Genomic DNA, 12,841 nt, shown 5'->3' on the forward strand with positions numbered 1-12,841 from the left:
AGTAAATATTCACTGAACTGTGCAAAGAGACAAAGACTATGTCTGCCTAATTAGAGAGTGTTTACTAAGACGTTTTAATTGTTGTTCAAGAAATACCCTAAAACTCATGAGGAGCCGGTGCCAGCGGCCCGCTCCACACCTCAGGTGCCAGCAGCGTTTGGGGCTCTCGCCCGGAGGGGACGGGACGCGCCGGTCCTGGAGCCTCGGACGCTCGCTGGTGCCTGAGACTTTCCAGTAAGTGAAAACAAACAGTTTCTGTAGTATTGGGATAACAACAGAATAACTGGTACGAGATGCCCAGGCTTCTTTTCTTTCCGACCCTGTCTACTGTCTCTGCCCTACTGCTCTTTGCTGTGCCTCAGCTCTGGGCCTCCAGGGAGCCCGGGGTGCCCATGGTGTGCTGCCGTCCCCACAGCCTGCACAGCCCTCAGGGAGCCCGGGGTGCCCATGGTGTGCTGCCGTCCCCACAGCCTGCACAGCCCTCAGGGAGCCCGGGGTGCCCATGGTGTGCTGTCCCCACAGCCTGCACAGCCCTCAGGGAGCTCGGGGTGCCCATGGTGTGCTGCCGTCCCCACAGCCTGCACAGCCCTCAGGGAGCCCGGGGTGCCCATGATGTGCTGCCGTCCCCACAGCCTGCACAGCCCTCAGGGAGCCCGGGGAGCCCTCGGTGTGCTGCCGTCCCCACAGCCTGCACAGCCCTCAGGGAGCCCGGGGTGCCCATGGTGTGCTGTCCCCACAGCCTGCACAGCCCTCAGGGAGCCCGGGGTGCCCATGGTGTGCTGCCGTCCCCACAGCCTGCACAGCCCTCAGGGAGCCCGGGGTGCCCATGGTGTGCTGCCGTCCCCACAGCCTGCACAGCCCTCAGGGAGCCCGGGGAGCCCTCGGTGTGCTGTCCCCACAGCCTGCACAGCCCTCAGGGAGCCCGGGGTGCCCATGGTGTGCTGTCCCCACAGCCTGCACAGCCCTCAGGGAGCCCGGGGTGCCCTCGGTGTGCTGCTTTCCCCTCGGGAAGCCCTCGGTGTGCTGTCCCCACAGCCTGCACAGCCCTCAGGGAGCCCGGGGTGCCCTCGGTGTGCTGCTTTCCCCTCGGGAAGCCCTCGGTGTGCTGTCCCCACAGCCTGCACGGCGCCCGGCTGAGCGCTGCTCTCCCCCAGCTGCTGCCAGGGCCGTGCTGCGGCTCCTTGTGGTGCACATGCTTCTCATGTGCCGTCGAATCTCCAGCCCTTCCTACCTCTGTGTCTTTCCAGTGTCGCCGCTGCTCCTATGTCCTTTGATCGCCTTCAGGTACCAAAGGCTGATGACAAGTGACTATTACAAATGTAAATTTTCTACTCTGTCATTTGTCCATCACTAAGAAGTGGGACTAATTTGTTTTCTGACTTTTATATATACCTGATTGTATATAGTTTTCACTGGCTTTACCCTCATTTCTACATGTTCTGCTAAAGGCCTGCAAGTTTTCTGAATAGAATAAGTATCTACAACCCGAGTTTTTAGTACATCTTTATTTAAATTCAGATTATATACTTGTGAGGCAATAACAAAATAAAACTCATCAAAGGATCACAATTTCAGACAATACACATAAGAGATGATAAATAAAGGACAGCCAGTCAAAGAAAGTATAAAATTGATGTATTGTAGGCTTGAATACTAACTACTGTTGTCTGAATCATACTAATTTTTCAAAGTTTTACCGTGCTCTTGGATTCTTTATTTCTGTTTGAGAGAAATATCACAAGATGCTTTAATTTGATTTTTTTCTTATTATGGCTTTTTATTAGCTCATTAATCGAGCTTAAGAAGACATATTTTTAGATTTCTTGCTGGCAGTGCTTATCTTTCTGTGCTTTATATTTGAAGTATCAATCTATAAGGAAAAGGTAGTCATCGTCCTTCACTCTAGAAAAACATACATTGCATTTAGCAGTCATTTGGAGGTTTAATCATCAAAAGGACCCGTGCAAAAACAAAACAGGAGATAGTTCTGTGATCATTTTCAGCTGCCCTCCCCACCCTCTGCCTCAGTAGTACCTAATTTCTATTGAAAGGGCAATACATCTTCAAAAGCAAATACATCTTCAGGGCACCTTCCCACCCATGCAGAGTCCCAGGGGCATTGCCAGCACCCCTCCCCTGCATTGTTTAGCAAAAAGAGCATTTTACACACTCAGGAATTTCGTGCTCATTTCCTGCTGTAGGACTTGAGATGACTTTAAATAGTCGCATAATTGTTCTATTCAAAGATATTGCAGATAGTGTAAATACAGAGCTATGCTTAGCAAAGGGCTGTGCAGGTTTTGCTTGTACTTTTATTTCAGAAGTGCATTGCTATAGATCTTGGTTTTTCTTCATTTCCATGTGTGCATATTCACAGGCTCCATGTTTCCTGGGCACCAGGGATTTTCCCATTTTACTTCCTGGTTACATTCCCTGCGCCTGTAGAATGAGGTCTTGGCAATAATTTAGACTCAATATATTAGATGTTCTTATACCATGAATATTGTTGCCCCACTTATTTAAATAAATATGTATTGCACTGAAACAATATTTGAAAATATTTTGCTAAATAAATTTTAACGTTTGTAAAATATGGTGTTTTCTAAATTCCTATTCAATTTTCATGAAATACTCAAGCTTCCCAGGCCCTCCTACTCAGGAACACTAAGTGAAATATTCTCACATGCCAGGGTTGAGCGGCAATCACCTCCAAATTTTATTTATTCACTTAGGCCCAAAAAGCTATTTTGTATTACAGAAACGTCAATATTATTCCTACTTGCATTTTCTCTTTTTCTTTGGTAAGAGTGTTGATCCTAGCTAGTAATCCCTTCCAGAGTTGCTTTTCCTTGAACAAATTAAATTTACAAACACCGAAGCAGAACCAAGCTATTCCTTTGCTCTTATGTGCAGGCTGCATGTGATCCCTTTAGGCCACAATACCACTTTGAATACTTAATGTTGACTTGTCAAGTTTCACCAACTGCACAGTGATATGGACAGGATTAAATCTTGTTTTATTTCACCATCTCCCTAGCCAGGCAGCAGCAGGGTGTGGAGGGCTCGTGGTGTTTCACTCTGTTCCACCACTGCAGTGCAAATAAGCGTGTTAGTGAATCTGCTGACATTCAGCACCTTGACGCAAATGAGAACGTTTTTCTAGCTCTGAAATGGATTGTCAAGTAGCATTCTTGTCAGGGTTGTGTAGTGCATAAGCAGAAGTCATTATGTTTACACCCAGAAGATATTTTGATGGTGAATTAAGGGCTGACCTTCATATCATACCATTTATTAGAGCAAGCTTTCTAGTAAGCTCCATTTAATGGCTTAGAATAAGGTTAACTCTTTATGTTCCGTGCCTGACCTCGCAAGGAAGTTGGAACATTAAAACTCTCTACATTGTGAGCTGCTTACCTTTTCAGCTGCCTCTTGTTTTGTGGTTGAAAGGTAAAGTTCTTGTGTTATTTTGTTTTGTTGTTGTTGTTAATTTAAGTTTGGATGATTCTTTAATTGGAATATTGTAAAATGATTCATTTGTCAGATGGTGGATATCCTGCCAAGCTTATTTTCCTCGGAGACTATCAGACTGTTTTTCCTTTCTGACTGCCCAAAGGAAATTACAATGTAGTGTACTCATAATCATGTTATCTCTTTTATAGCTGCAGATCATTTTTATGGCATTGCAGCTGTACAAAGCCCTGATCAATATCTAGAGATGTGCTATCCTTTTAAGTTATGTTACTGCCAAATTTTAGATGTAAAAATATTCCAGATGAAGTACTATTTGGTTTCACATATTTTGCAATATCTAAAAACAGTTCTCAAGCTTCATTAGATATGAAAACATTGATTTCTTTTTTGGGGGGGTGAGGGGATGTTATACTTTGCGGTGTTGTCAATAGAGTCTGTCTGTTCTAATGTAACATTGTCTTTTCTGCTGAAAAAATGGTTTCCTTTTTTCAAATAAATGCTTCTGTCCTTGTTCTTTTAGGAATTGTATATTTAGCAAGCTGTACTGTATGGAGTGAAGTACTAGAGTATCTCCTAATCAGAAAGTATGCAAAACTATTCATACATTACATACATATAAAGGCTTATTGAATTAATTTGATACAGGATTTGGAGTTCTCTCTATTTAATTTTTCTCCTACCTAGCTTGGAACTCTAGGTAAAGAGAAACAGATTAATACTGGACCCCAGTTATCCTGTTTATCAATGACCAGGTGTAGTCCTGCTTGTTAAATACATTTTAAAAAGTGACAGTGGTTGATACGAATGTTATTTCTTTACAAGTATCTGTTTATAATCCATTTAAATTGAAGAATTCTGTATTTCAGCTGGTACAGTGTAATGGCCCTGAAAACACTGTGCAAACTGGTGATCATTTTTTGACATTTTAGGCATTTTAGGTTTTGCCACCATTTCATGCTTAATTAGCCTTTACAGAATTGGTTTGTACGGATTTAGCAAGCTTTAATGTTCACACATGCTTTCAGCAACCCTCAAAATTTTTTTAGTAGGTGAGCCCAAGTACATTTGTAGTAGGTGAGAGTACTTGAACCAATACAGAAGTCACCTCAAGGTTGAATTAACACTCCATATTCATGAAGTCTTAATAGACTTTTTTTTTTAGATAGCAAATTTTTGTGCCTTTTGCCTTAGTTTATTACTACCAGGATGGTTACTAAGAAAGTTTTATATAGGAGATTTTTTTTAGTCCTCAAATTCACATCTGAACTATTGACATAAAATTTGGAACAACGGCAGCCTAATTAACAATATTAATTGATAGAAAGTGACATATATATGTATTCATAAAACACGTAGAAAATTCATACTGGAGCTACACTGCTGGAGAATCTCTCACTTTTATCTCAGCTCTTCCATAAAACTCTGTATAGTAATAATTGTGAAGGACAGTGATTCAAAGTAATTCTTGCTAAAAGCTTCCATTTTTTTTTCTACAAAGATCAGAAAACTTTAAAAAACACCATCATCATAATGCAGAAATAAAAGTTTGGTCATGTTTAGATTATGACCCAGAGGAAAGAATGTGAACAGCATGGCTGCAGAGAGAAATTTTAAGTGATGTATGTGAAACTGCCAAAATAAGAATTGGCTGAGGGAAGTGAGCCAGCAGTCTAACTGCAATCAATATCCAGGTTAAGTAAACAATTACAGTCTGCCAGAGCTGGAGCAAAATCCACACAGCCTGACAGGGTACCTGAAATGTATTCAGGTATAAATTCTGAATTTACTTCATGAATAGCTTTTCTTGTAATTTGTAATTGTTTGGGTTTTTTTGTTGTTTTTGGGCTTTTGTTGTTGTTGGTTTTTTGTTTGTTTGTTTGTTTTTTGTTTTTTGTTTTGGGGTTTTTTTTGTAATCTCTAAGGCAAAAACTATTCTCAGTATATGAAGAGCTGTTGCTAAACCCTTGCAAACAAAGGATGCATTTTAGTTGATAGTGGAGGTTGCTTTAAAAATCTGGAAGCTGGTGAGACTCAGAAGTGACCAAAGAACATTTTATCTTATCAGACAATCTGATTGGTCAGGGAAGCATAAATTTTGAATAATTTAAAAACACAAAGGAGTAATATTGGGGTCTTGTGAGCACTGAGCTCCCCCAATATAGAAAATGTCAAGCTTAAAATGGGAACAGCTGTGTTTACAATATTTTAGGATAGTTTTCTTATCAAAGATTAACATGTGGAAAAGCTCTTGTGTGAAAACTTGGCAGCTGGTCTAAGATTCTTCCTCCTCTTGACATCCTCTTCCTCTCCTAACTTTATTTGTTATAAAGTTGCTAAATAGCTCAGAATAGTTTCTACACCGTTGAAAGAGATACCTGAATCTCAAAAAGAGCTGAGATAGATCTATAGAAGAATGAATGTTTTTTGCTCTATGCCTTGATCTCTTACCCCTTAGGCAGAACTTCTCAGGAAATCTCAAAACTTTCCTGCCAGAGTACATATATATAAAACTAGTAGTATAGTAGACAACTGTTCTATTCATGTGCCCTAATTTTATATCTAACCCCCCCAAATGTATTAATGATTTAAAAATACCTATTGCTTCTGGTGGACAGTGAAGTGACAGAGTATTTATTTCCCATTTCTCAGAACACATAAAAAGCAACACACCAGCCACTGTCTGTTCCCTCACCACTGCATGACATGCTTAGGATTAGCCAAGGTATGTGATGTATCTAGCAGGAATGCTATATAGCAAATACGTGCAGGAACACAAGTGCACAGGGCAGCAGACTTCAGTAATTTTGTAGATTGGGGTTTTTTAAAATTTCCTCTTAGCATGTCTTAGTGTGTTTGCACTGTGTACAATTTTGGAGACTCTGTGTCTTGAAAACTGAGACATATTTGTCTCCAGATACTAAGAATAACTATTGCCAAACTCTAGAAAATAATGGCAAAGAAAACAATTTAAATTTCAAGACTTCATAGAGTGACTTTGGACAGTATGGTCAGACTGCAGCTGCCAGAGCTCCAGATCAGATGGGAAGGAAGTATTCCAGCAGATGTGATTTACAGTGGCAAGATGAGCTTCCTGCAGTTTTCTCTTTTGTGAGAAAATGAAAATGACCAGATTGATCTGTGTCTTAGAGGGGAAACAATGGAATTAATTAGGTCATTATTATATCCAACAGATTTTTCACTTAGGATGATGTGATAGCAATGCAGTGATGTTGTTGACCCTGTGGATTTGCAAGAGAAGCTCTGTTTAAAATGAGGTTGATGGATAGACTGTGGCATTGAAATACTGTGTTCTGGTGAGTTGCAATGAGCTCTGTAGCTATAGCATTGGTACTTGTTTACTGCTGAGAGAAACAGAAAGCTGTTAGGCAAGATGAAACTGCAGGGGAGAGTAGGTGTACCTCCCCAGCTCCCAGGAATTAAATTCCTATCATATTACATGAAAGCTTAAATACATTAAATTTCTCTTCTTTATTCATCTTTCTGATAAGCAATTGCTAGAAGGATGCTGTAGACTTCAAAAAGGAAGACTATAGGAAGGAATATAATTAAGAGGCATCTAATACTATATTTACACTTAACCTTCTCCATACTCTGAAAAAGTTTAGAAATCAGAGGTCAGTTCCTTCTGCCTTTAGTATTGTGCTTTTCTTATCCGTGAAGCAAAGTTGCATGCTGTTTTTGGCTTTGTTGAGCTTCTGAAGCATTAACAGAATAATATTTTCTTTTCTATATGCCATATCACTTAAGACAGCAAATGACCATCTGCTAGATTGCATTTCTTAGCCTGTGGCCACATATACTACAGTGGTTGTTTTGCTGTTCTGTAAAAATTTCTCTTCAAACTGACTTAATGATTTATGCTACCAAATTGTTCACATTTCTTAACTGTATATGAAACTATTGAAACAGACTAGAATTTTAGATTTTTCTTGTTCTCATGTGATATGCATGAGGAAGAAAGCAGCGAACAGAGCACAACTCATGGAAAGGTACATTTTCCATGTGCAACATCTCTGAAAGCACCTTTGGTTTTGCTCAAGAGAAATTCCAGTTCAACCATTCTAGCACCTTTGAGACTGTCTTTTAGATGGGAAAACTCTGTTGAGGCCAGACTAATAGCTGAGTCTAGGGGGAAAGGTCTCAGTGGTAAACTCATCTGGTTTTGAACCAGCTGGGAATTACTCCAGTTCTTTAGCAGACTGGAATACTTTAGGAGTGCCTCCATGTGAATTTGTATTTCTATGTTTCAGAAAGCCCTTCAAGTCACCAGGAGGAATGATACAAGACTTGGAAGACTTATACTTGGCTCCCACTCTGCCAAAAATACCTCATATAATTTCCTATAAGCTGTATGGATTCTGTTTGAAGCCCTGTGCTGATAAGGCAATATAGAAGTGTTTTGGATATAGTGCTGCAGCCATTCTTGCCTTCAGCTTTCCCTCTGCTAAAAAGAGTCATTGAATAGAGCGGAGCAAATCTCCTTTGATATCTGTGTGCCTTTTGAGGGCTTTAGGAGCATACCCCAAGAAGATTCCTAATTCCTGTGCTTTAGCAGAACCAATTCAGATTATTCACTAGACAACAAATGAGCTGAATGTTTCCATGAAAATATGCTACTGCTTTTAGGATGCTTTAACTTTAATTTTGCATTCACACTGGAACAAAGAAACATGCCTGAGTAAGGAGTAAGGAAAGGAAGTGAAAGGAAACAATAAGAGCAAACATGGTAGTTATGAACTTAAACCAGATGAAAAAAGGTTTCAACAATCCACTGGTTATTTAAAAGTATAGTCTAATTAATAAATCTTTTCTTGCTCATTATTTTTTAGTACAAAAAAGCCAAGTAATGTAGTAACATGCAGATCAGCGTGGAAGCTGGAGGAATGGGTCTCCAGTAGAAGTATGGCCTGAAATGCAAATGATTCTTAAACAAAAGTATATCTGTTTAAAAAATGAATCAGACAATTTTTAGGTAACCACAATGCAGAGTGGAATGGATGCAAATTATCTGGTAGTTGATTGAAAGGTAGGTAACGGTATGTACTGCTGCATCCTGAAGAAGCTGAAACTAGGAAATAGCATTGGTAATCTGCCTCTGGGGGCTGAGGTTGGCATGATGGGCAAAATTAGTCTGGAGCCAAGAAACGGGTTAAAACAGATTTTTGGACTGCCCAACCTATCTCCTGTTAACAGAAAAAGGCAGTTCAAGTGTTTTCTGATGATGATGGAGCTGACAGTGAGCACAAACACAGTTCAAAAAATTAGATGTGGCACTGAGATAGGCCTTAGTGGGTGTGGTGCATTAGGTCAAAGGTTGGGCTTGATGATCTTGGAGGTTTTTTCCAACCTTAATGATTCTATGTTAGATGGATTACAAGCATATAGTGGAAAAACAGGTGAGAAATCTGATGTGGTAATCACAAAAGATAGAATTGCATATTAATTTATGAGGCAGATTAAAGAAATTATTAGCTTTAGTGTAGCTATGTTTTTTGAATCAAAAAACACCTCAAAATCAGAGAATGATAGAAAAATTCTATTAGTTTTGTGAGTCTGTAGGATATTGTAGGATTGAATTTGCATACTAAAAGGGATCTTTTTAAAGCATTTTATATTTTAACATTCTGTGCGTGGTTAAAGCTTTTAAGTACTACTAGGAGTTGTGACCATATGGGTGGGCAGCCCTGCATATGGAAATATTTAACTTCTTCAGAATAGCTTGAAGAACAAATGCTGATAGTACTGGTTATTTCTGCTGATAATAGCTGACAGTTTTTTCACTTCATCAATAAGGCTTCATTTAAGTAATGAAGATTTTCTAGATGAGCTGATTGAGGAATGTATGATGTGTGATTCAGATAAAATTAAATGACAAGAGGAAAAGAAATCTGTGTGTAAATGAGGATTTCAAAGCTCAATACTCTAGAGATGTGAATCAATCTACCAAAGAAGCTCTGAAACTTAAATGAGGAAAAGGTCTGGAACTTCCTTATTTGAAAGCTTTAACACTCTCTGGCATAAATACCTGGAACAAAGAAAGAAGCATTGTAGAAATAATATAACTGGATCAATAGCCATATAATTAAAAGTAAATTGGCAGAATGTATGAAAGGATTGCAGAAAGGGCTACAAAGGCATAGAAATGTATACAAAAGAGTTAGAGAAGGATAGGAGTAGAGTGAATAAAAGTCAAGCAGAGCTAGACCTTGCACTGGATGTTAAACATGATAAAATTACTCAGCCTTAGGCAAGCAGTTTCAGAAACAAACCACTAAGAGCAACATATAGTCACTGTTCAGGCATTAAATGTATTGCCCTAAAAATAGTGAAATGTGTTATTCTGTCTTCATTAGAGGTATTAGTACTGATTGTGGTGAGAAATGGAAGTTGCATTGTAGGAGTAAGTCCACAGGCTTAATAAAAATCATTGCAACCTAGATCCAAGTGGTTTGAAGGAAGGCAACCAACAGTTCCAGAAAGATCCTGGCTCGTGAAGTCTCATTTGAACGTATGACAGCGAATAACAGTGGTTAGGGAGAAGGAATAATGATCCAAGTGGTTATAGGTGCATTAGTCCTACCTTGAGGCTTGTGAACAACTTCTGAAGGAATCCTTCCTGTACCTGCAAATAAATGCTTTACTGATTGCAGCTTTGGTTGTAGATGTTGGCTGTCACAGGACTGCCAGTGTTGGCAGTGCTGCAGGCACTGTGCACACACACACCTCCTCAGAGACCATGTGTTCTTGGGGGCCAGTTTACCCCAGCTTTGGGCTGGAACACTTCTGTACAATTTGGATCTTTAAGTAATAATAGGCTTTCTTTAAAAGCCTAAAAGACTGAGCATGGCTCAGGCTAGAAATTATTCTTAATTCCTTGCCTGTAACTTAATTTTTATGCATACTGGGCAGATGAAGATTTGCACAAATATGAATTTCAGTTGTAAGCTAAAATTTTCTCATACAATGCACCAAAATTAATATAGTTGTACAACAGAGATTATGGGTTTCTGTGAGATTCCCCTCCCAGTGATTTATGAGTGCAGTGAACTCTTTGAAGTAATCTTAACTTTCTTCTTGAGGCTGAGAGAGATTGTGAAGAACACACTTGAGTCTACAAAGATTTTCCCATAAGAATCAAGTCCAGTGGATGAATTTCAAATTTTGTCCTGTAAGGTAAGTGCTTCAGACCTCTTACTAGCACTAGGCATAAATTAAGTTGTGAATTGCAGCCTGCTTAGAAAAGTTAAATTTATTTCTAAATTGTATTTAAGTGGTAATGTTGTGAGTGAGGTGAAAAATCCCACAACAGATCTTTTCCCAATAGGCTTCCTGACAAAGGAATTTTCTTCTTGACCATCAGAACCAACAGCTTGACAAAAAGCATCCTAAATACCACATTTTCTCTACAATATCTGCAGGAAAAACAAGCTTAACCCAAACATCAGAGAGTAAGTCACATTTTGTGACCTGTGGTTTTCCCCACAGTTTAGGACCGTCTGTTAGACTGAGGTTTGAGTTCTTTCCAGAACTGAGATGAGGTGGTGATGGGCATTTTTACAGCATAGGTCATTTTAGTATTAAAATTATTGCTTATAGTGCATATACTCTATAGAGAATGCTGGAAGAGGACTATGTGATGAATAATAAGCCTAGGCAATACTGATAAATTAAAAATACAACATGGCTTTACAATTTGCTCAGAAGAGCTTGTTAATGTTTAAATTTTCCCCAAATTAAATATCAAATTATTGGTAATGCCTGGTATCCTTTGTAGGAATGTAATTCAGATACACTCACCAAAAGAGCTCACATCATTAATGGGGTGATTGTGTCATCTTCCATTGAAATATTCCCCACCACTGGTGTTTCTTGGCAGACTGACGTGTTTTCACTTGACATTGCTGTAACCTCTGGGAAGGAAAGCCCTACCTTTCTGTGAATAATTCATTAGTGAGCCGTCACGCTGAAGTATTCCCTTCTTTTGAGGAAGGAGAGGAGGGATACCAAAGCTACTTACTTTTGGTTTTGGGTCTTTTTTTTTTTACTTTTTTTTAATGCTACCTTGCAGTCTTAACATTTTCTAAGTGTACTTCCATAGAAACTTCCTCTCTTAACATAGAACTAGCTCTCAGTTCTGATCCTTTGGTTTGTGAATTAATCCATAGAATTTTTCCAAAGGGTTCTGGATCAGAGCAGTGGAAAGCTGCTGATGCAGTGTAACATTTTTGATAGTGCTGGGCTGTCTGGAACTGAACAATAATGCCAGTAAATCAAACTTTCAGAAATCCAGCTAAAAAGCATGGCTGGTTGTTTAGTAAAATGTGCTAAAATCTGTTTGAAGTGACTGTGTAGACTTACAGTGCCAGCAGTGAGCATGCAGAACACATTGTACACTCCTGGCAGAACCAGGGGAAGGAGCCTTTCCCTATTTGACCAAGAATGAAGGGCTCAGTGTTCACAGGCGTGTTTAAAGCACGGGTGAGAATGTTTACATGGAGTTGGTTTGTCTGACTTCTGAAGTGTAAAAAGTCTGTATCTTCACTCTTCCTGGATAAATGTTCCTCTTGCTAGTAACGATTTTAAGAAACGAGTTGAAGTAGAAGACCCAGTACAGCTTTTTTAAAAATTTATGTTATGTGAGCCTTTTTTTTGGGTTTGAAGGCTCTACCAATGAATTTTTTCCCCTAAGATTGTATCAGTAGCAGGTGTTCACTTTGTTCTTTACTTTTTCACTTCTAATATGTATTTTTTCATGTCTACTAGAAAAGCTTGATTCTCAGTTTAAAGCATGTTCTTGATAACAGACAGGCAAGGGCTGGATGAGCTGTTCTTCTATTCTTATGTGCAATATCTTGGGTATTTGAAGGGCTCTTTAGTGATCCCTTCCTCTAAGAAGCTCAAATAATTCCTGGTCTTTTATTAATCTGTCAGAGCAGGAGTTGCTTCTGAATTTATCTTAGTATTTCTGTCTGAAACAGCTGTGCAGCCTATGCTTCAAATTGCCAGCATTAAATCAACATAGTTTTCCTCCTCATTCTTCATCAATTTGTCATATAGATAAGCCCACTACCTGCACTAGCAATCTTCCATTATCCACTGTTCTTGCTGGTTTCTTCCATATACTCCCATCAACACCCACAAAGGCTTTTTACCCTCAGATATATTGTCTCTTTTTAGGTTTTTTAACTCCACTGCATAAGACAGTGTCTACAGATAGCTAATGACTCTAAAATTGAGCATGACATATGACTTATTTTGCCAGTGATATATCTAGGGGATTTGGACTTTAATATCTTGAGACCATATAAAGGAAATTAAAAAAAATTATAAAGCAGATAAAATGAAAAAA

This window comes from Oenanthe melanoleuca, chromosome 8 (genome assembly GCF_029582105.1).
Source record: "Oenanthe melanoleuca isolate GR-GAL-2019-014 chromosome 8, OMel1.0, whole genome shotgun sequence".
NCBI lineage: Eukaryota > Metazoa > Chordata > Aves > Passeriformes > Muscicapidae > Oenanthe > Oenanthe melanoleuca.